This window comes from Sciurus carolinensis, chromosome 7 (assembly GCF_902686445.1).
Source record: "Sciurus carolinensis chromosome 7, mSciCar1.2, whole genome shotgun sequence".
In the NCBI taxonomy this organism is placed as follows: domain Eukaryota; kingdom Metazoa; phylum Chordata; class Mammalia; order Rodentia; family Sciuridae; genus Sciurus; species Sciurus carolinensis.
In genome coordinates, this window is record NC_062219.1 from 125,599,735 (window position 1) to 125,620,869 (window position 21,135).

At 38.4% G+C, this 21,135-nt stretch overlaps 1 non-coding gene across 1 annotated transcript; it reads left to right on the forward strand.

Moving 5' to 3' along the window:
* Nucleotides 1-725: 725 nt before the first annotated feature.
* Nucleotides 726-801, forward strand: Trnan-auu (transfer RNA asparagine (anticodon AUU)). The gene has a single exon. It is a non-coding gene; the product is annotated as a tRNA-Asn (tRNA).
* The last annotated feature ends 20,334 nt before the right edge of the window (nucleotides 802-21,135 follow it).

Here is a 21,135-nt window from a genome sequence, read left to right on the forward strand (position 1 = left end):
TATGATATGATACCATTAATGGGTACAAACTGAAGAGACAGATTGGGAGAAATTAATTGCCTCACATATTTGAAAACAGTTTGAAAAAGAAAGAAAGGAGGCTAAGGCAGGAAGATCCCAAATTTAAAGCTAACCTCAGCAACTTATCCAGGCATAAGCAACTCATAACCCCATCTCAAACAAAAAACAAAAAATAAAAAATAAATAAAAAGAGCAGGGGGTGTTGCAGAGTGCTTAAGCAACCCTAATCTTATAACTGGGTACTGAAAATATAAATTAAAAAATGTAAAGAAAGTAAAAATCAGGGACCACAAAGGGTGAAGGCAAGAGCCAGGCACGCTGGCACATGTCTATAATCCCAGCAGTTTGGGATACAGAGGGAGAATTCTGAGTTCAAAGCCATCTCTGCAATTTAGTGAGACCACATCACAAATAAAGAGCTAGGGATGTGACTCAGTTCTTAAGGTCCTTTCAATCCCCAGTACTAATAAAAAGAAGGGAAGAAACTTAAATAGCTACTTTTTAAGGAGAAATGTAAGTGTTCAATGATCATTAAATAGTTCAATAACTTTAGAAATGAGAAAATGGCAAAATAAAATCACATCTGTGAGACAAAATTAAATAGTATCAGTAAACATGTGGAGTAAATAAATTCTCATGAACTGAAGAGGGACTGAAATATGTTATTTCTTTGAAGAAACTGGCTATTGAAAAATAAATGATTGGGCTGGGGATGTAGCTCAGTGGGTAGAGTGCTTGCCTATTGAGCAAAGGCCCTGGGTTCAATCCCCAGCATGGCAAAAAAAAAAAAAAAAAATCATTCCCCAGCAGAAGCATATGCTTATAAAAATCACCATACATATGAACCATGGTAATATATAAGGATAAGGCAGCATTGGTCCAAACAGACGAAACTCAAGGGAGGAAGAAAAGGCAATGTACACTGGGAAAGAGATAAGCAGAAAAGGGTGGGGAAATGATTTCCAGAGCCCATTTTCTTCATGTTGCATCTGGTTTGACAAATATTGTGAAACACCACATCATTTTGTGTAGATGTCACACACAGGTAATATTTTCCATGAATATGTTTAGAAAATATGTAGAATTGAAGAAAATAAAAATATATAAAAGAACCTAATAGACTCAATCATACACACCATTTGTGTACATGAAAAAGCTTCATTACCAACATGTAAAATTCCCCCCAGATCTAAAATATTACCCCCTTAAAATGTGAGCATATTTTACTTTTTGTGGAAGGGATCAGAGCAAAAATTCCACAATTCATCTGGAATATATATATGAATATATATAAAATTAGCCACCAAAATTTTGAATTGAAAGAAAAGTTGTTTTGTAATAAAAACCAAGGAATCAAAGTTCAAATGAAATCTGTAGGTGAATTTATATGTATGTAAAATTTTATGTATTTTTAATAGCTATTGAAAGTCCACATAAGTTGTCAAAAGAGGCATGTAAATTTATTCAAATCTGAACAAAAAATTATAAAATTGATAAAAAAAAAAAAACTCAACAAAAATATAAACACCTCAAGAACAACTTCACATGTGAATGGATGGCATGGCCATATCTAAAGGAAGATTGACTGGGGGCAGAGTTCACTGGAACTGTGTGTGAACACAATCAGCAAGGCCCTGGAGTCAAATTCCAGCACAATGAAAGGCAAATCTTAAGTGAGGGTGAGGGAGGGAATATAGAAGAATAGGAGGCTCCTGGTTTTTCCTTCTCCATGGATACACTGAATACACATGTTGTATTTCAAGTCCCTCTTAGGCAAATAAAAAGTGAGTTGAGAGATTTATATACATTGTACAATTGGGAAAATATCTGACACTCAGTGATTAAGTAAAGCAAGGACAGACTTGGGCCTTAGTCCAGCCTTAGGCACTGTGCCATGTAACTGTAACAGATCACCAACAGCCAGTATCACCCTGAGAAGAGGAAGACTGGGACCATATTTGAGGTAACACATGTAAAACCCTGGCTCTAAAAAGTCTCCTGTGGTTTAGGTATTAACTTAGATAATGCTGAAGAAGGATCTACACATTCATAAGTACTAAGAACACAGAAAAAGTGGTGGTATCTATGTTCATGCAAGTACATCCATGGGTTTCAACCCCTGTGATGAGGGGAGAGAAGTTAAATGTCAAAGGCCTTAGTTTATGCCTGAAGAGATTGCTAGGGTAATCTGCCTACTAATGTTACAGTCGAGTTTCTCCCTAGCCTGCATCAGAGTTAAAAATGAAAGAATACATTGGACCAACTGCAGCCTTTATGGGTGTTCAACACTTAAAGAGACCCAACCTCCAGCTTGACACTGTAGAAATTCCAGTTCTGCTGATTTTTCCTGCAAGGAACACTTTCTTCACTGAGTGTCTCATCACTAACATCTTTCATTCAATGGAGGAAACAAATTGCCTCACATACAACAAAACACTTTGAAAAAGAAAGAAAAAAGAAGACTTAGGCAGAAGAATCCCAACTACAAAGCCGTTCTCAACACTCAGCTCTGGGAGTAAAGCTTACAGAGCACATATAAATCTCCCCTGCTGGCATCAGATCTGCTTTTAGTCCCCCTCCCCGACACCATGTTACAACCCAGATTGTCAGTCTGTGAACATTCCAGCCAGCTATTGGTCCACTAGCCAGCCTGCGAACATTATCATAGGTCACTGGTCCAGGTTGCCAGCCTGTGAACATTCTCATAGGTCACTGGTCCAGGCTGTCAGCCTGTGAACATTGTCACAGGTCGCTGGTCCAGATTGTCAGCTGTGAACATTCTCACAGGTCACTGGTCCAGGTTGTCAGCTGTGAACATTCTCATAGGTCACTGGTCCAGGTTGTCAGCCTGCGAACATTCTCAGGTCATCGGTCCAGATTGTCAGCCTGTGAACATTCTCATAGGTCATTGGTCCAGGTTGTCAGCTGTGAACATTGTCACAGGTCACTGGTCCAGGTTGTCAGCTGTGAACATTCTCATAGGTCACTGGTCCAGGTTGTCAGCTGTGAACATTCTCATAGGTCACTGGTCCAGGTTGTCAGCCTGTGAACATTCTCATAGGTCATTGGTCCAGGTTGTCGGCCTGTGAACATTCTCATAGGTCATTGGTCCAGGTTGTCAGCCTGTGAACATTCTCATAGGTCATTGGTCTGTTATTAACCTGTGAACTACTTAAGAATAGCTCCTCTGCCATTTTCTCTCTCTCTCCTCCTGGCTTTCACTCTCTCTCTTGCAGGCACACGCTCTCTCTCTCTCTCTTTTCCTCCCATTTTTCTCTCTCTCTCCCGCAGGGAGACACTCTGCCTGTTTGCTTAATAAAATCTCTCACGTGAGTTTTCGCACCTGAAGTGGTTTCTATGTGCTTTCATCCCCTAGCTCACTAACCAGTGGTTTCCGTTGGTGTGAGAGCATCTCCACTGGCTGCTAGATCCCAAACAGTAGTTTGGAGAAAGGGTCATCCTGTAAACATGTCTCTTAAATCCCAGAAAAGGTGCAGAGCACTCTCTCTCTCTGACTACCTGACAGACTGGAATCTACAGTCTCCCACCAGAGATTGGATGCAAGGTAAAACAGTGGACATTTGTATGCTGAACACAGCTGTTAGAATAGCTTTTGTCAATGAGCTGAAAATAACAAAGAGTCATGAAACTATGGATATGCGAAAATGGGCACCATTGTACACTGTGGTGAAAGTGTAAGTTTCATAAACTCATTTTTGAAAATAGTATAAAGAATTTTTTTAGCAATTAAAAATGGAATATATAGCATAGTAACATTAATTCTTGGTATAAATTTAAGGAATTAGAATCAATAAATCAAAAAAAATGACTGCATGCCCATTTTTATTATAGCAATAAGAGGTGTCTCTGTCTATGGAAGACAAACAGAGGACAGGAATCAACATTTTTTTAGAAAGACTCAAGTGATTCTTTTTTTCCATGAGAAATGCTCACAAAGAGGATTTTAAAAATCCCAGAGTGTCATCAAGTGTTATGGAAAAAAAGTTGCAAACCACTATTTGAAATATAACATGAGAAACTATTTATTATGTTGTGGAGAAAAAATTGGCATTGGAAATGTGGATGGGGAAATGAAAATAAAGGAACACATTCAAAGACCTTAAAAAAATAAATAAACCCAAGCAAAGCATTCAGCATTCTGAATCTGAGGTCCTGCTTCTCAGATATCTAGAAAGCTCAGGAGGAAAAAGCAACTCAGTCCCCTATGCCAGCACTACTTTTATGCAGAAAATTCACACCTGTACTTGGGATTCTTGCCTGATGGTCATGCCAGTCACTATACAATCTGGGAAGATACAAATCTGCCAACACAAGGCTATCCGAATAAGCTTCAGTCCGTGACTGAAGAAACCACGAGTGGAGGGACAGAATGTCCAGCATTCCAGCTGCTCACCTATTACACTCTTGATTGGCCAGAGGAGACTTGGGAATGAACTACCCCATAGGAGGACTACCCCATACCATAGGAGGACTACTCCATACCACTTTGGGCAGCTCCCATCTACCAAAACCAGTCCCAGTCCCAGCCAAAGCTGTTTGGAACATCTTTCAAACAGTCTCCCTTCCCACTCTTAAGATGCAGTCTCAAAACACTGCACACTCACTATTTCCTGGCTGGAAGCCCGGGTGTCTTGCATTCTCCCTATGGATTCTCTCTTATCTATGGAGCAGAGGAACCTGGGTTTACCCAGGATTGGAGTGGAAGTCTTGAAAGGGATCCGAAGAATGGTAGGCTCCAGAGATAAAGACTGGATCAGTGTGGAAACCAAACTTTTCTTACCTGTCATATGTTGGATTGGTCAGTTCTCACCCAAGACCACCTGATTGTAAAGGTCCTGCCCTCTGAGTCTGAATCCACTAAGTCTACTCTCCAAGTGACAGTAGATGATATCAAATCCAGAATGAATGAGGCCAGAATGAGTTGAGATTGACAGGTTCTTGAGTGCATTTTCTTTACTTTTATTTTAAGGTGTTTTAGAATAGAGTACAGTTAGCAGCTTTTTTAAAGGCAAGGTTTCCCTAAAGAAGGGCGATCTAGCCCGGACAGTAGGATATTTAAATTTAGCCTTGTATATAGCAAGATATTAATTAATGTTTATAGGCATACATGTTATTGATATAATTACAACTAAAAATGTTCTTTTAATGTTTCTGATTTACTATCTTCTGAGAAGGCAGTTAGAGCATTGAACTGAGAAGCATTGCACTCATGTTCAGTACAAATAAAATGTAAGGTGCTGGTGTAATTTTAACTCTTCTAGTATTTACACTAAATAATAAAAGAAACAGTTGGGACTCATTATAATCACAAAACCCAATATATCTACAATATTATTATCACAGTGTGGGAAGATGCAAATGTAAATATAAAATTACTAATGAGAAATATATGTGTATTGGGAAGTAATTCATTGCATTTGAAGCCTCTAGCACAACTCAGTTAAGAGCAGTTATATTTCATTTTGAGAGCTATGGCTCCTCTGACCTCAGGGAGCTAAAGAACTTGACCCTGCATTTCATGTAAGAGATGAAGAATATACTTCTTAACCAATATTTCTCCACAAAACCAAAAGCAGATAGAGTAGGGAGATCAGACAAGGCAGGGTCCAAAAGGAGATGGTTGTTTCCCACCGGATGCTGGACAGATCAATTCCCATTTCAGATGTCGGACAACACAAAAAGGAAGATAGAGTCCCAGGAGCTGGAGGACACATGTCAACAGATCTTTCTGTAGCCTTGACTCTAGAACTTAAATAAAATCAGTACCAATCAGGCAACTGCTGTTTTCCAGAGAATATCCTCACAACATGCGACAGAATCCTGCTTTCCACTTATAATGGGAAAATGAGTTATTTCACTGAGTAAGTCACTCCAAAGCTTATTACATCATGATTGGGCTGGTTTGCTGGGCTTCTCTGGGTTTTTATGGTGGAGGTAGTTAGCTGATGACTGCTCAGCTATCATCAGCATACACAGCACCTTGATTCTCTGCTTTGATATCTCCTCCTCTTTGTATTTTGGATACGTCAGGGTTGGGAAAGCAAAAGAAATGAAGACCTATTGAGCATACTTACCAGACTATGTACTTTCATGGTTACAGCTTCTATGAGTCATAGAAAATAAAGAAATATCAGATCCAAGGATTTAGAGTCAGAGTCTTCATTTAAAGAGCTGAAGATGAAAAACACATTACCTAGTTTAGAGATAGAGAATGAAGGATTGCTGACATTTTGGCACTCAGTATCATTCTACCTTTTCTTATACATGAAACTTGCATAACATTTTGAAGGAAAGGAACATGTTCAAAGCCCCACAACTATTAAGCAAATCAGGTAGAATACAGAGTCAACTCTGCATGAGTCCAAATCCCAGAGTTCCACCAGACTATATAATACAAGCAGTTTAACTATTCTTATTTTCTTAGATTCTGCATAAAGACATAACAAAAAACAGGATTTGTGTCTATATTGTGTTTTCACCAATGTGAATAATATCCTCAAGAGTATGCTTCTGAAGTTTCTAAAAGGAACTGGAATAAATTTGAGGTCTGAATTTTAAAAATCAATGATCAAAAATACATTTTTAATTTCTCTCCATATGAGAAATGTGAAAATACTATAATGCATCCCACAGGCATAGAGATAAAGAATTCTAAGTAAACATTAAAAACAGAAGCCTGATATTGGATTTTACATGAGATTATGTGTAATAGTTAACATGAAATGAATCCGACACTTGAATATAAGAGCTAAAACTCTAAAAATTAAGAAGAAAACGATAACATACTCATGAATCAGAATTAGCATTGGGCTCTTAGTTATACTGAAAAAGTTGGTGTGAAAAATAATACACTGGACTTGAAAAAACTTGTGTACAAAAAATAACCTTATCGTGAAAGTGAAGACAAAATTATGAGGTTTTTCTTCTTGTTTTCAAAGAACGATTTTTTTTTATTGTAAACAAATGGGATACATGTTGTTTCTCTGTTTGCACATGGCGTAAAGGCATACCATTTGTGTAATCATAAATTTACATAGGGTAATGTTGTTTGATTCATTCTGTTATTTTTCCCTTCCCCCCACCCCTCCCACCCCTCTTTTCCCTCTATACAGTCCTTCCTTCCTCCATTCTTGCACCCCTCCCTAACCCTAACTCTAACCCTAACACTAACCCCTCCCACCCCCCATTATGTGTCATCATCCACTTATTAGCGATATCATTCGTCCTTTGGTTTTTTGAGATTGGCTTATCTCACTTAGCATGATATTCTCCAATTTCATCCATTTGCCTGCAAATGCCATAATTTTATCATTCTTTATGGCTGAGTAATATTCCATTGTATATATATCACAGTTTCTTTATCCATTCATCAATTGAAGGACATCTAGGTTGGTTCCCCAATCTGGCTATTTTGAATTGAGCAGCTATGAACATTGATGTGGCTGTATCTCTGTAGTATGCTAATTTTAAGTCCTTTGGTTATAGGCCAAGGAGTGGGATAGCTGGGTCAAATGGTGGTTCCATTCCATGTTTTCTAAGGAATCTCCACACTGCTTTCCAGAGTGGCTGAACTAATTTGCAGCCCCACCAGCAATGTATGAGTGTACCTTTCTCCCCACAACCTCGCCAACACCTATTGTTGCTTGTATTCTTGATAATCGCCATTCTAATTGGGGTGAGATGGAATTTTAGGGTGGTTTTGATTTGCATTTCTCTTATTACTAAAGATGGTGAACATTTTTCCATATGTTTGTTGATTGCTTGTAGATCTTTTTCTGTGAAGTGTCTGTTCATTTCCTTAGCCCATTTGTTGATTGGATTATTTGCATTCTTGGTGTAGAGTTTTTTGAGTTCTTTATAGATTCTGGAGATTAGTGCTCTATCTAAAGTATGATTGGCAAAGATTTTCTCCCACTCTGTAGGCTCTTTCTTCACATTGCTGATAGTTTCCTTTGCTGAGACAAATCTTTTTAGTTTGAATCTATCCCAGTTATTGATTCTTGCTTTTATTTCTTGTGCTATGGGAGTCCTGTTGAGGAAGTCTGGTCCTAAGCTGACATGTTGAAGATCTGGACCTACTTTTTCTTCTATAATCTGCAGGGTCTCTGGTCTGATTCCGAGGTCCTTAATCCATTTTGAGTTTAGTTTCATGCATGGTGAGAGATAGAGGTTTAGTTTCATTCTGTTGCATATGGATTTCCAGATTTCCCAGCACCATTTGTTGAAGAGGCTATCTTTTCTCCATTGCAAATTTTTGGCCCCTTTGTCTAGTATGAGAAAATTGTATTTATTTGGGTTTGTGTCCGTGTCCTCTATTCTGTACCACTGATCTACCTTTCTATTTTGGTACCAATACCATACCGTTTTTTTTACTATTGCTTTGTAGTAGAGTTGAAGATCTGGTATTGCAATACCCCCTGCTTCGCTCTTTCTACTGAGGATTGCTTTAGCTATTCTTGGTTTCTTATTCTTCCAGATGAATTTCATAATTGCTTGCTCTATTTCTCTAAGTTACATCATTGGGATTTTAATTGGAATTGCATTGAATCTGTATAGCACTTTTAGTAGTATGGCCATTTTGACAATATTAATTCTTCCTATCCAAGAACATGGGAGATCTTTCCATCTTCTAAGGTTTTCTTTAATTTCTTTCTTTAGTGTTCTGTAGTTCTCATTGTAGAGGTCTTTCACCTCTTTTGTGAGATTGATTCCCAAGTATTTCATTTTTTTCAAGGCTATTGTGAATGGGGTAGGTTTCCTAATTATTCTTTCCAAAGATTCATCACTTATGTATAAAAATGCCTTAGATTTATGAGCATTGATCTTATATCCTGCTACTTTACTGAATTCACTTATGAGATCTAAAAGTTTCCTGGTGGAATTTCCTGGTTCCTGTAGGATATAATCATGTCATCAGTGAACAGGGATAGTTTGAGTTCTTTCAAAGAACGACCTTGACCCTGCTTTTCACTTTGGCTTGCAGTCTGTCAATCCTCCTTATTGAGAAGCTGATGGGAGCCCACGGCCCAAACAATTCTCCTTTTAAATGCACCCTTCATAATTAACCCAAGAGAAGGAACCAAACCACAGAAAAGCTCTATACATCCCAGAGACCCCCTAATTATTCGAGCTGTTCAACCAATGGGAGTCCTAAAGTCTAGATGACTTTATACCACTTGGCATGTATAAATCGCCCCCTGCAGTTCTTATTTGTCTTTGCTCTGCCCTTGAATAAACCACTATGTTAATTTTTGGCAGTATTCTTTTGTTCCTGTTGTCTATCCAATTGCAACAGTTTTCTATTATTTGAACAAAAATTTCTAACATTTGCAAAAAAACACCCTAAGGTGGATGAAAAAGGAAAAGAACAAATGTCAAGTGTACAGAAAATTGAAAATTCCTTTCCTCTTTGATTCAAAAGTAAAATTATCTAATCACTGTGCAAAGCACCTTGGTGGTTTCTCAACAAAATAAGGAATTACTAGATGAATCAGCACTTACCTCTACAAATATACCAAAAATACCTGAAAATGTGTTCAGACTGTAATTCATACATGAATATTTATAGCCAAACTATTCATAAGAGCCAAAATATAAAAACAATACAAGGCAATTGGATAAAAGGAAACCTGTGTGTTCCTATAATAGAATTTTATTCAGCAATGTTATCTTTGCATTACTGGGAACTGAACCGTAGGCCTCACACATGTTAGGCAGGCACTTTACCTCTGAGTTAAAATTGCAGGCATATTCAGCAATAATATTTCATCAGAGTACTAAAATATTATGATGAAGATGTACTTGGAAACCTTAAGCTAACTGAAAGAAATCAGAGAAAAATGCCATGTGTTTTATAAATAAAATTATATGTAATTTCCTGAATAAGTAAACTCATAGAGCAAAAAAACAGATTAGTCATTGCCAAGAGCTGTGTGAAAGAGAAGCGAAGGAACAACTGCTAGTGGGCAGTAGTTGTTTTCCATCCCAAATAATTTCTAGAACTAAATATTGGTGATGGTATCCATGAAATACACTAAATGATAAAGAATTACACCCTTAAAGTGACTACAAAGGTAATTTTAATTTCATTCGTGCTTTGCCAGAATAAACAGATGGATTCATTTTGGAATGCGTAAAGCAGCCAAAGTCCCAGCCAGAAAAATAGGGAAATAAAAATTTAACTGATGACTATTCAAAACAACACTGATTTTTCATTATGAGCTCCACTTACATTTACTTGAATATGTTGTGACTATATGTGCACAATCATCATTTTTTTGTTTCCCTTCTATTTATAATTTGTGTTAAATGTATAAGAAAAATGTGTCTATATATCAACAACTATTTTGCCAGTCGCCACTACAAATATCCATTTCTAATCTTGGTTATTTCTCTTTCTTTCTCTCTCTCTCTCCCCCCCTCTCTGTTTTTCCTTTTCTTTTTTTAATTGTTTTCTAACACAGATTGAACCCAGGGATATTTTACTACTGCACTACATCCCCAGTCCTTTTTATATGTTATTTTAATGCAGGGTCATGCTACATTGATTAGGCTGGCCTTGGATTTATGATCCTCCTGCCTTAACCTCCCCAGTCCTGGGATTACAGGCAAGTGCCTGGCCATTTATCTGCTTTTGAAATGGTATCTAATGCCAGTCTTTTTATTTTTATTGCATATATTTCTTATTGGTAAAATGAACTTTTATCACATCCTAATTAACATTCTTTGTTACTACTCTTAGGATTGTTGTTGTTTTATGAGTGAATAAAGATCCCACATGATCAACACCATCTTAGACCACTCCACACACGTGCTCTGCTGGATCGCCTATGTACTTCACATGGAAATGAACGTGACCTCCCTGCTGACGAGTGTGCCCAGCCTCCCTGCTGACGAGTGTGCCCAGCCTCCGTGCCGACGAGTGTGCCCAGCCTCCCTGCTGACGAGTGTGCCCAGCCTCCCTGCTGACGAGTGTGCCCAGCCTCCCTGCTGAAGAGTGTGCTCAGCCTCCCTGCTGACGAGGAGTGTGCCCAGCCTCCCTGCTGACGAGGAGTGTGCTCAGCCTCCCTGCTGACGAGGAGTGTGCCCAGCCTCCCTGCTGACGAGTGTGCTCAGCCTCCCTGCTGACGAGGAGTGTGCCCAGCCTCCCTGCAGACGAGTGTGCTCAGCCTCTCACCGTCCTCTGGTCTCTGGCCACTCAGCACCCTCACTCCTGGGTTTGCTCTAGTTCAATGTTGGCGATCTCTCTTACCTGTGCTAGTGCAGAGGTCATGAATCTGACAATCTCTTACCTGTGCCAGTGCAGAAGTCCTGGGTTAGAGTTAGGGACAGGGCTTTTTAAATAACAACAACAACAAAATCCACCTACATCTCATATCCATGTTTTCAAATAGAAGAAGAAACTATGTAAAGGAACAGTCAGAAGTATGAGAAGGGAGTCACACGGCATTCATTGAAAGACAACATGAAACCTGAGAAATAAGGACCTGAGCATAAAGTTCCCTCACATGTTGTTTACACATTGGTTATGTGAGAAGGTAATACGCAAAGATCTAATTTAGACAATTTATTATATATCTTTAATCCCAGCAATTTGGGAGGCTGAGGCCAGAGGATACAAGTACAACGCCAGCTAAGCAACTTTATTTTGTTTCCAGTTGTGCTCTCTTAAACTCTGATATCTGGCCAGGTGTGGTGGCACACTTCTTTAATCCCAGCAACATTGGAGGCTGAAGCAGGAGGATTGCAAGTTAGAGTTCAACCTCAGAAACTTAGCAAGGCCATAACAAACTTAGAGAAACCCTATCTCAATATAAAAAGGGCTCAGGCTGTGGTCATTGGTAAAGTGCCAATGGGTTAAATCACAAACACCCCCCCAAAAATCTAATACCTACAATTTTGTGAGAATGAATTATCCAACTGACATTTTTTTTTGCAATGCTGGGGATTGAATCCAGGGCCTCAAGCACTCTATCAACTGAGCTATGTTCCCAGCCCTCCAATTGACTTTTAAATTACAAAATCAGCACTCAGTTCTTAGCGAAAATATCTGACCTACACCATTTTTAGCCACCAATTTGAAGGTGATAACTCAAATTTGCAAGTCACAGATACCTGATACATAGTGTAAATAATCAAAGAACCGTACTGCTCTGAGACCAGAAAAAGTACATTTCTTTTAGTTCATTATCCAGCTCCATGAAGCCTAATTATAATAACATGGGTTCAATAACAAGTGAATGTTAATTTAGAAGTAAAATAACAAATAAATTTGAAGTGTGTATCTGGCTTTGTGTATGTTTTTAATTAGATCCAAACTGTTACAGTTAGTGATCAAGAAATGACATAAAGTAAACCTTGACCTATCCCACAAGACCACCAATGAATGCTTCAATGTCTAAAAACAAAATGGAGCAACACAGTGGAATAAATGAAGTAGAAGGTAACACACAGGAGTGAATTCATTTAAGAAGGAAGTAGGCCAGGCATGGTGGTGTCTATCTATCACATCAGTAAATTGGGATGGTAAGGCCTGCCAAACAAAAGCCACGACCCCTGGTCACAATGGTGCATGCCTATGCTTCCAGCAGTTCAGGAGGCTAAGGCAGGGATTTCTCAAGTTTAAAGGCACTCTCAGAGATTTAGCATGTAAGTAAGCAACTTAGTGAGACCCTGTCTCAAAAATAAAACATAAGCTGGGCATGGTGGAACATGCCTGTAATTCCAGTGGCTTGGAAGGCTGAGCAAGAGGATTGCAGGTTCAAGCCCAGCCTCAACAATTTAGCAAGGGAATAAGCAACCTAGTGAGTTCCTATCTCAAAATAAAACGTGAAAGGCCTGGGGCTGTGGCTTGGTTGCTTGGCATCCCTGGTTTCAGTGCCTGGTACCAAAATCCTGAAATATAAATTAATAAAAACACCAAAAGGGCTTAGGATGTGACTCAGTGGTGAAGTGCCCTGGGGTATAATCTCTTTTAGAAAAAAATGAAAAAAGTACAAGGCCAATTGGGCAACTTAGCCAGAGATGATAGAGTTCAGTGATAGAGCACTCCTAGGTTTGATCTCCAGGACAAAGAAGAAAAAGAACAAGAAGAATGAAATAAAACTTATTTTATGACAGAGAAAAATATATACAACCATGGAAAATACATGAGAAACTATCTAAGGTAGGGAGAGAAGCACTAATTGACTAAACTAAGTTCCAAAGTAAAACTTAAAAAAAATAAATTAATCAGTACTGAGTTAGGTTGGTAGATATACAGAATTTATAAAAGAGAATTGCTCCTACATTCAACAAGAGAAAAGCAGCAGGATAAACTGCAAATGAATGATGGTTTTTCCTCAGCCCATAGATGGACGGATTTCAGAAGGTGAAAAACTAATCTGCACTAAGCACATGGTAAGAGACACAATCCTCTACTGTTTCACTGCACCCTGAAACAACAATGTGAATTGGTCAAATTCAACCAGTATTTTTGAACCAAGCCAAATGTACCTGTGGGGTGGGTGCAGAAAAATGTTAAACACTCGAGTCTGCAGAGTCCCAATTCTTTTATGTCTTTCTTCATGTACCCCAAAAATTGTGTCAAAGAGTATAAGGTAGAATCCTGAGAATGCTTCCCAATTGTGTGAAGTCTTTCTAGCTTTATTTTTGTGGCACTAGGGACATACATTCTATATATGCACTTTTGTATTGCTGCTTTGAAGATCCATTAAGAAAGAAGAAAAGGGGCTGGGGTAGTGGCTCAGTGATGCAGCACTTGCCTAGCATGCGTGAGGCACTGGGCTCTAGTCTTGACACCACATATAACAAATGAGTAAAATAAAGCTCTATCAACATCTAAAAATATATTTAAAAAAAAAGAAGAAAAATGTGCATTTCTATTGTCTTTTATAGTTTTGTTTTTAACTTTACTGGACTGATTTTTTTCTCTCCATATTTCTGGACCAGCAATTATGAATAGTTGAAATTGTGTTGCAGTTATTTTTCTTTTCACCAGCTTCACTGGGCTGAACTTTCATGGATCTCTGTATGCTGTCATGCTGAAAGTCCCTCAAAGAATCATATCTTTAATGAATATATACTGAGTGACTTAGGGGCCATGCTTCTAATGGACACATTGCAGTGACACACTCACTACTAAGCACGATTAAACTGAACCAACTCACAATCACCTATGAATAAATCACACTATTTTGGACCTTATAGGTTTTTCAGATGTGATGATAACCTGGATAAATGCAATTGAATGTTTTTTTTGGATGAATCCAAAATTTATCATTGGGCTGCTCATCATAAAATGACAAATTTCAGTGAAAATACTAAAAAGTATGTCTGAGTAATTACATAGGGATCATATAAGATTGGATAAATATGATCTTATTTATTTTTTATGAGCATCAAAAATGTTACATCTTGTAAAACAGTCAAAGAGCTAAAACTTGCATAATGATATATATATATATATATATATATATCACACTGCAGAGGCACCCCCTCCTCCACCAAAAGTCTTAATTAAGCTTCTCCAGAGGCCCTGACCATAATTCTTCTTAGACTATCAGCAAGAATTTCTGCAAAAGAGTTCAAATTTGATTAGACTTTCAATTTCCTGCAATTTTGAAAATTTTTTTGAAAAAGACTTTCAATTTTCAAGCAATTTACTCTGGTTTGCAATAAGTAAATTTGGCTATGGGATTCAAGATGTTACTTCTGCTTTTGTGGTAAAGTGTGTAAAAATCTTCAAATAATCAAAAAAATTAGGCAGGGAGCACTCTATGCAAACTCAAAGAAGGCAAAAAAAAAAAAAAAAACCACCTTTACATTGACTTCTGCAAACTGATCCTCCAACCACCCACCCCCCTGCACACTGGGTATAAAGTTCTAAAAATTTCTGGACTCAGGGTCAAAAGGGAAGAATTTGATTTAAGCAACCCCCCTCCCCACTGTACCACCTGCAGCCAATAAACCTGCTTCCTGCTAATTCCTCCGTGCCCAGCCTCATCTACCTACATCAATATATTTATATTAGTATATAATACTGAAAATCGTAAAGAAATACAACCAAAGATTTTGCTACCAAATCAACAGGTATCTACTCTTTGGAAATATCTCTTCTCTAAGTGCAATACAGTTGTATTTGCAAGTTTTCCATAACATCAAATTAGAACATGAAAGATCTGGAGGACATAAAGAATAGCAATTTTATCCTCAAAAGCAGTTGATGTGGCATGAATTGAATTTTTTATACTAATATATTTTAGCTTCTTTTTGAGTTTTTACTTCTAGTTGGTGCCTTGTAAAGTTAGAGGCAAGGACAACTAAAAGTGGAATTTAAATTTTGCTGAGTACTGCTAAGAAAGAAGTACACAGAAATTTGGTTGAACCTCTCTACAACCAACCACCAAATTACTGATGCAAAACAGAGTCCCTTACATGGGGATGCAGCTCCAAACCATTGTAAGCCTTCACACTCATGTTTAGGGCTTTTTTCTTTCAAATTTAAAGCACTCATGCAGCTCATTTGTAAGAGGAGTCATATAGCTGATGGCTACCTTGTACTTGAGAAATTAGTGTCGCCCTCCCCATGGCTCAATTGAGAATCGGGAATCATGCAATGCAGCCCCTTAGTATTAACATCCACACAGGGGCTGGGTGTGTAGCTCAGTGGCACAGTGCTTGCCCAGCATGCACGAGGCCCTGGGTCCAACTCTTGGCACCACAAAAAATCATAAGACGAAATACAGAAAAACCTCAGATTGTTCACAGTGGTCAGTATCGCAGTCCCAATCCCTTTGTTAAAACCTCAGGTTGTTCACAGTGGTCAGTATCGCAGTCCCAATCCCTTTGTTAAAACCTCAGATGGTTCACAGTGGTCAGTATCACAGTCCCAATCCCTTTGTTAAAACCTCAGGTTGTTCACAATGGTCAGTATCGCAGTCCCAATCCCTTTTTGGCCTTCACTCCTTTGCTTTCTCTTTACCCAGTTCCTCACATTTGCATTTGTTTACTTTGAACAAATCCTTACAAAACACAATTTTACCTCATGGTAAGTATGATGAGGAAAAAACAAAACTAAGACCCAAACTATTCCCAGCACTCCTTACTTCATGAAGTCTAAAGTCAGAGACTTTGATGGGAGTCTTAGAAAACACCAACACCTACAAGCTAGAAAAACAGAGGCTGGGACCCTGATCTTGACCAGACCACACGCACTCAGTGCAAGAGATGACAGGAAAACCAGCCCGCAAAGGCCGAGTTTTCAACTGAGTAGGAAAAAAAGCTGAAAAAGTATCAGCCAATCTCCAAAATGTAAAACAAGAGTGATCAGGAAATGTCTAACAGCAGAAAACCTCCTTCTGTGAAAATCAGGGTGCTTAGTTCCAAATAATAAAATGTACCCCATTACGTTCATCAGGAAATTAATGTTAAGGCAGAAGTTAGCAGATAAGCGAAAGCAAAGAGAATATCTTAGTGTCTAGCATGAAGGGACTAGTTCCTCAAGGAACACCACATATTTCACATCACAAGGAAGCTGGAATGAGGGAAAGAATCACAAATACGCTTACGGATCAGTCAGAATTTAAAAGCTGCCTGATCAAGTTGTTGCTTTTAAAAGTCAGTGAAGCTTCAATCATGTCTTCCAGAAGCTTCGTTCAATGTTTTGAAAACTGCCACTCAATGTTGATCACATTATCCTGATGGAAATTTAATCACATAGAAAATGCAATTTACAATAATGTTTGATTCTCTACTAAGGCTAAAAACAAAGAACACACACTTAGTGGCATAAAATAACCAGAAATCTTTCTCTTACAGTTATGGATGACTTAAATAAAGATTTTCACTGTGAGTGACTGTGAATGGACTTATTTCAAAGTGACAGAAGGGCCATACTACCTCTAAAGACTCTAAGAGAGAATTACTTTTGTCATTTTCTCAAATCTGATGGTTTCTGGTATTCCTGAGCTTGTGGCCACAAATACTTCTCTTCTGTGTTGAGGGAGCCCTCAAAACAAAGAAGACAGGTAAGTCCCTCTCATATGGAACAAGATAGCAAACTAGCCGGGAGCTACCCTCAAACCCCACAGGTCTGGGAACCCTATTACAGGATATGAGACCCTCCAATAGGCTTGTTCTTCCACACATTGTTTGCAAAGATTCATAAAAGTCAGTTCACTGCACAGAATGAGAGAGGAGGGTCTCTGGCTCTGCAGACCAGAACAGGTGGTAAAAGAGTCACAAAGGTGAGTTAGGGACAGGGCGTTGCAGGACATAACTGATGAAGTCCTGAAACAACAACAACAACAACAACAACAAAATTGGAGAGCACCACACCCCCATAAGCTCATTTGAGAGAATCAAATTCAGATGAAGAGTGGAGGACAGAGACCTCTCCAAAGAGATTTAACTGTATTTTCTTTTTACTAAATTGCTATTAATGTTTCCCACAACTATAGAGCCTGGATCACCCCGATTACTACTTTCTTTATTTTTTGAATGTTATAATTAACTTCCAACTACAATGATGTGGCACGCTGAATTTATCCCCACACTTATGCACTTACGATTTATCTTTTTCTCTGTATAAATGTGTATGTATGTGCATATATTTTCCCCACATTTCCAACTTCTGCCATGAAAATCTCTGTGGTATCACCTCCCTGAGATGCATTTTTGTCCTTTCAGGTCAGGACATCTAAGTGTTCCATTCCATATAGTTGGGAAAGATGGGACAATGGCAAGGCCCTCCTGATTTAGCTAATTATCAACTAGAGCTAAAGATCAAACGCAGTGCCTCTGGAGGACTTGATTCTTATTCTCTTCCTCATACATAGTGCTTTTTTTAAAAAGTAATCAGCAGGAATTTTATTTAAAAGGAGAGGAAATGATTCAGAGTCATACATGTGCTTCAGAAGGTCTGGAAGACTTACGGTGGTGGTTCTTATGCTCCTTACCACTGAGGCTCTGGATTACAGTCCATGTTGGGCATTGGTACCATACTTCCACTGGACGTGATTCATTGGTCAGGACTATTGTCCTTTCCCTGCCTCCAACAGGCTTGGAAATGTGGGGACTGGATGAAATGGTTAGAATCATAGTTTTTAACACACTTAGCATAGACCCATCCAATAACAGGAGACATCCTATTGTGAAAGCAAGGAAGACCACCCTTCACCAAGCCATAAGAGGTGGCAAAATAATCCCCAGGAAGGAAATTGTAGTCATTCGTTAAGTTGGTTTTAAAAACACCTTAGTCAGTAATACATTACTGCACTAAGAAAGAATGATGTAAATGCAATTTTAATTTCTAGAGTTGTGACTGATTAAAGAAGTATAAAAAGTTGGATACAGTGGTGCATGCCCGTAATCCCAGTGGCTTGGGAGGCTGAGGCAGGAGGATTCCAAGTTCAAAGCCAACCTCAGCAACTTAGGCTCCAAGAGACTCAGCAAGACCCTGTCTCTAAATAAAATATTTTATAAAGAGCTGGGGTGTGATTCAGTGGCAAAGCATTCCTGGGTTCAATTTGTGATACGAAGGAGAGAGAGAGAGAAAGTGTAAAACAAAAGATGGTAACCAGTGTCAAGGATGTAAACAGTTTAAAAGCAGCAGTGGGTTGGTCTATGGAAAACTCATCTAGGTTAATTAACTGCTGCTTTGAGAAGTTTGTCTCCTGCTCTCCCACATATAAAAGGGAGACAAGAGTCCTATTTTAAGGTACCTATGGGAACTAACAAGAGTTTCAATACAGCTTTTAGTTTACCCAAAGGTCCACTTTAGTGGGTGACTGGGGTAATCCCCACAGGATAGATCCTTGAGCTGCTTGAAATGATGTGTTTTAATCAAGTCTTCATAAACAAAGGTTAGGACCTAACAAAAAGCAGACTTGGCACAGGGGAAAACATTCAAATGACAAGTAAATGTATGAATAAGCACCTAAACCAATATTAGAGAGGTTAACATTCAAGATGTTTATACCATTGTATACATAGCAGGAATATAAAAACAATGACAACTATTGCACGTGGATGAATAAAGGAACAAATACATAATGAAATGAATGAATACATGAATAACAGACTAAAAATATAAATATGTAAAGTGATTAGAATTGTCAAGCACTGCTTGTGGCCATGCAAATTTGTAAAGCTACTTGGAAATGCTTTTTTACTACTTACCGAGGCATGGCCTATGAACTGTCAATTCCACTCCTAGGTGGAAGGAGATACAGACAGAACCCATTCACTGGGGTCTTTCTCTTTGGAACTGTGCCGATTACCTTGTTCTTTCTTTCCAAAATTATTTCTGCCTCCAAAGACACTGCCCCTCTACCCTCACACTGCCATCTTAGACTTGTTGCTTCTGAACTCCCTCTTTCCTTCGTTGTCCTTTCCCTCCCTAGCCCATTTATCCCACCAATACTTTTTTCACGAATATCCACTGCTACATACTCCACATCCACCGGTCTCACATCCTGCCCCATCCCTTTCCTGCCTTGTCCGTGGATCACTGTGAGATCCCCTCCACTCAGACATCAACAGTGCAGAGTGGTCAGGGTTGGGCGTTAAATATGCAGGTTATTAGAAGTCGACTACATGACAATTAAGCTATTAAAAGGGGGATGCATCTAAAGCTGAGGTTAAAAAGGAAATCTCTCCTTAGAAAACTTGGAATGGAACCACCATTTGACCCAGCTATCCCACTCCTTGGCCTATACCCAAAGGACTTAAAATCAGCATATTACAGAGATACAGCCACATCAATGTTCATAGCTGCTCAATTCACAATAGCCAGATTGTGGAACCAACCTAGATGTCCTTCAATTGATGAATGGATAAAGAAACTGTGGTATATATATACAATGGAATATTACTCAGCCATAAAGAATGATAAAATTATGGCATTTGCAGGCAAACGGATGAAATTGGAGAATATCATGCTAAGTAAGATAAGCCAATCTCAAAAAACCAAAGGACGAATGATATCGCTAATAAGTGGATGATGACACATAATGGGGGGTGGGAGGGGTTAGTGTTAGGGTTAGAGTTAGGGTTAGGGAGGGGGGCAAGAATGGAGGAAGGAAGGACTGTATAGAGGGAAAAGAGGGGTGGGAGGGGTAGGGGGGGAAGGGAAAAAATAACAGAATGAATCAAACATCATTAGCCTATGTAAATTTATGATTACACAAATGGTATGCCTTTACGCCATGTACAAACAGAGAAACAACATGTATCCCATTTGTTTACAATAATAAAAAAAGAAATCTACAGAATTCAACATAATAAAGGGTCTAAGATTCATTAGTTAATTATCAATCTCAATAATTTGGAAGAGGCAATTCCATAAAAAGGAGAATAAAGGAAAGAACACCCTAAGTAAAAGTTAAAGTTTCAAGACCTACAAAATGTACATATCCATAGAGTATCATATATTGGTGCTTTCAAAGACAAATTAAATTGAAACAGATATGGTAAATTTGAGACATAGTAATCTGTATTAATTATATATAATGGTAACGTATATGTATATGTACAAAACATGCCTCATTTAATGATGGGTAAACAATGCAAGAAATGCACTCTAAAGTGATTTTTTTTTTCATTTCACAAATGCCATAGTGAATACTGATACCTAGATTTTTATATTACCAAATGCTTAGCTTACAAGTTTTTTTGGTTTTTGTTTCTCTTTCTTTCTTTGAGGTTTTTTGTTTGTTTGTTTTGGTTTTAGTTTGTTTATTTTGGTACTGGGGATTGAACTCAGGAACATTGAACTACTGAGTCAAATCCCCAGCCCTATTTTGTATTTTATTTAGACACAGGGTCTCCCTGAGTTGCCTAGCACCTCTCTTTTGCTGCGAATGGCTTTGAACTCTTAGCCTCCTGAGTTACTGGGATTAATGGTGGGTGCCACCCGGCCTAGCTTAGGCTACATGTTATAGTTACATGAAGTTCATCACTGACCAAAGGATCGTTATGCCACACATTGCTATATGCTATGAAGTTTTATAAATCACATATACCTCATAATAATATGAATAAACAGATCTGCATAACTAAGACAGAACTTTTACAAAAAGACTTGCCATGAAG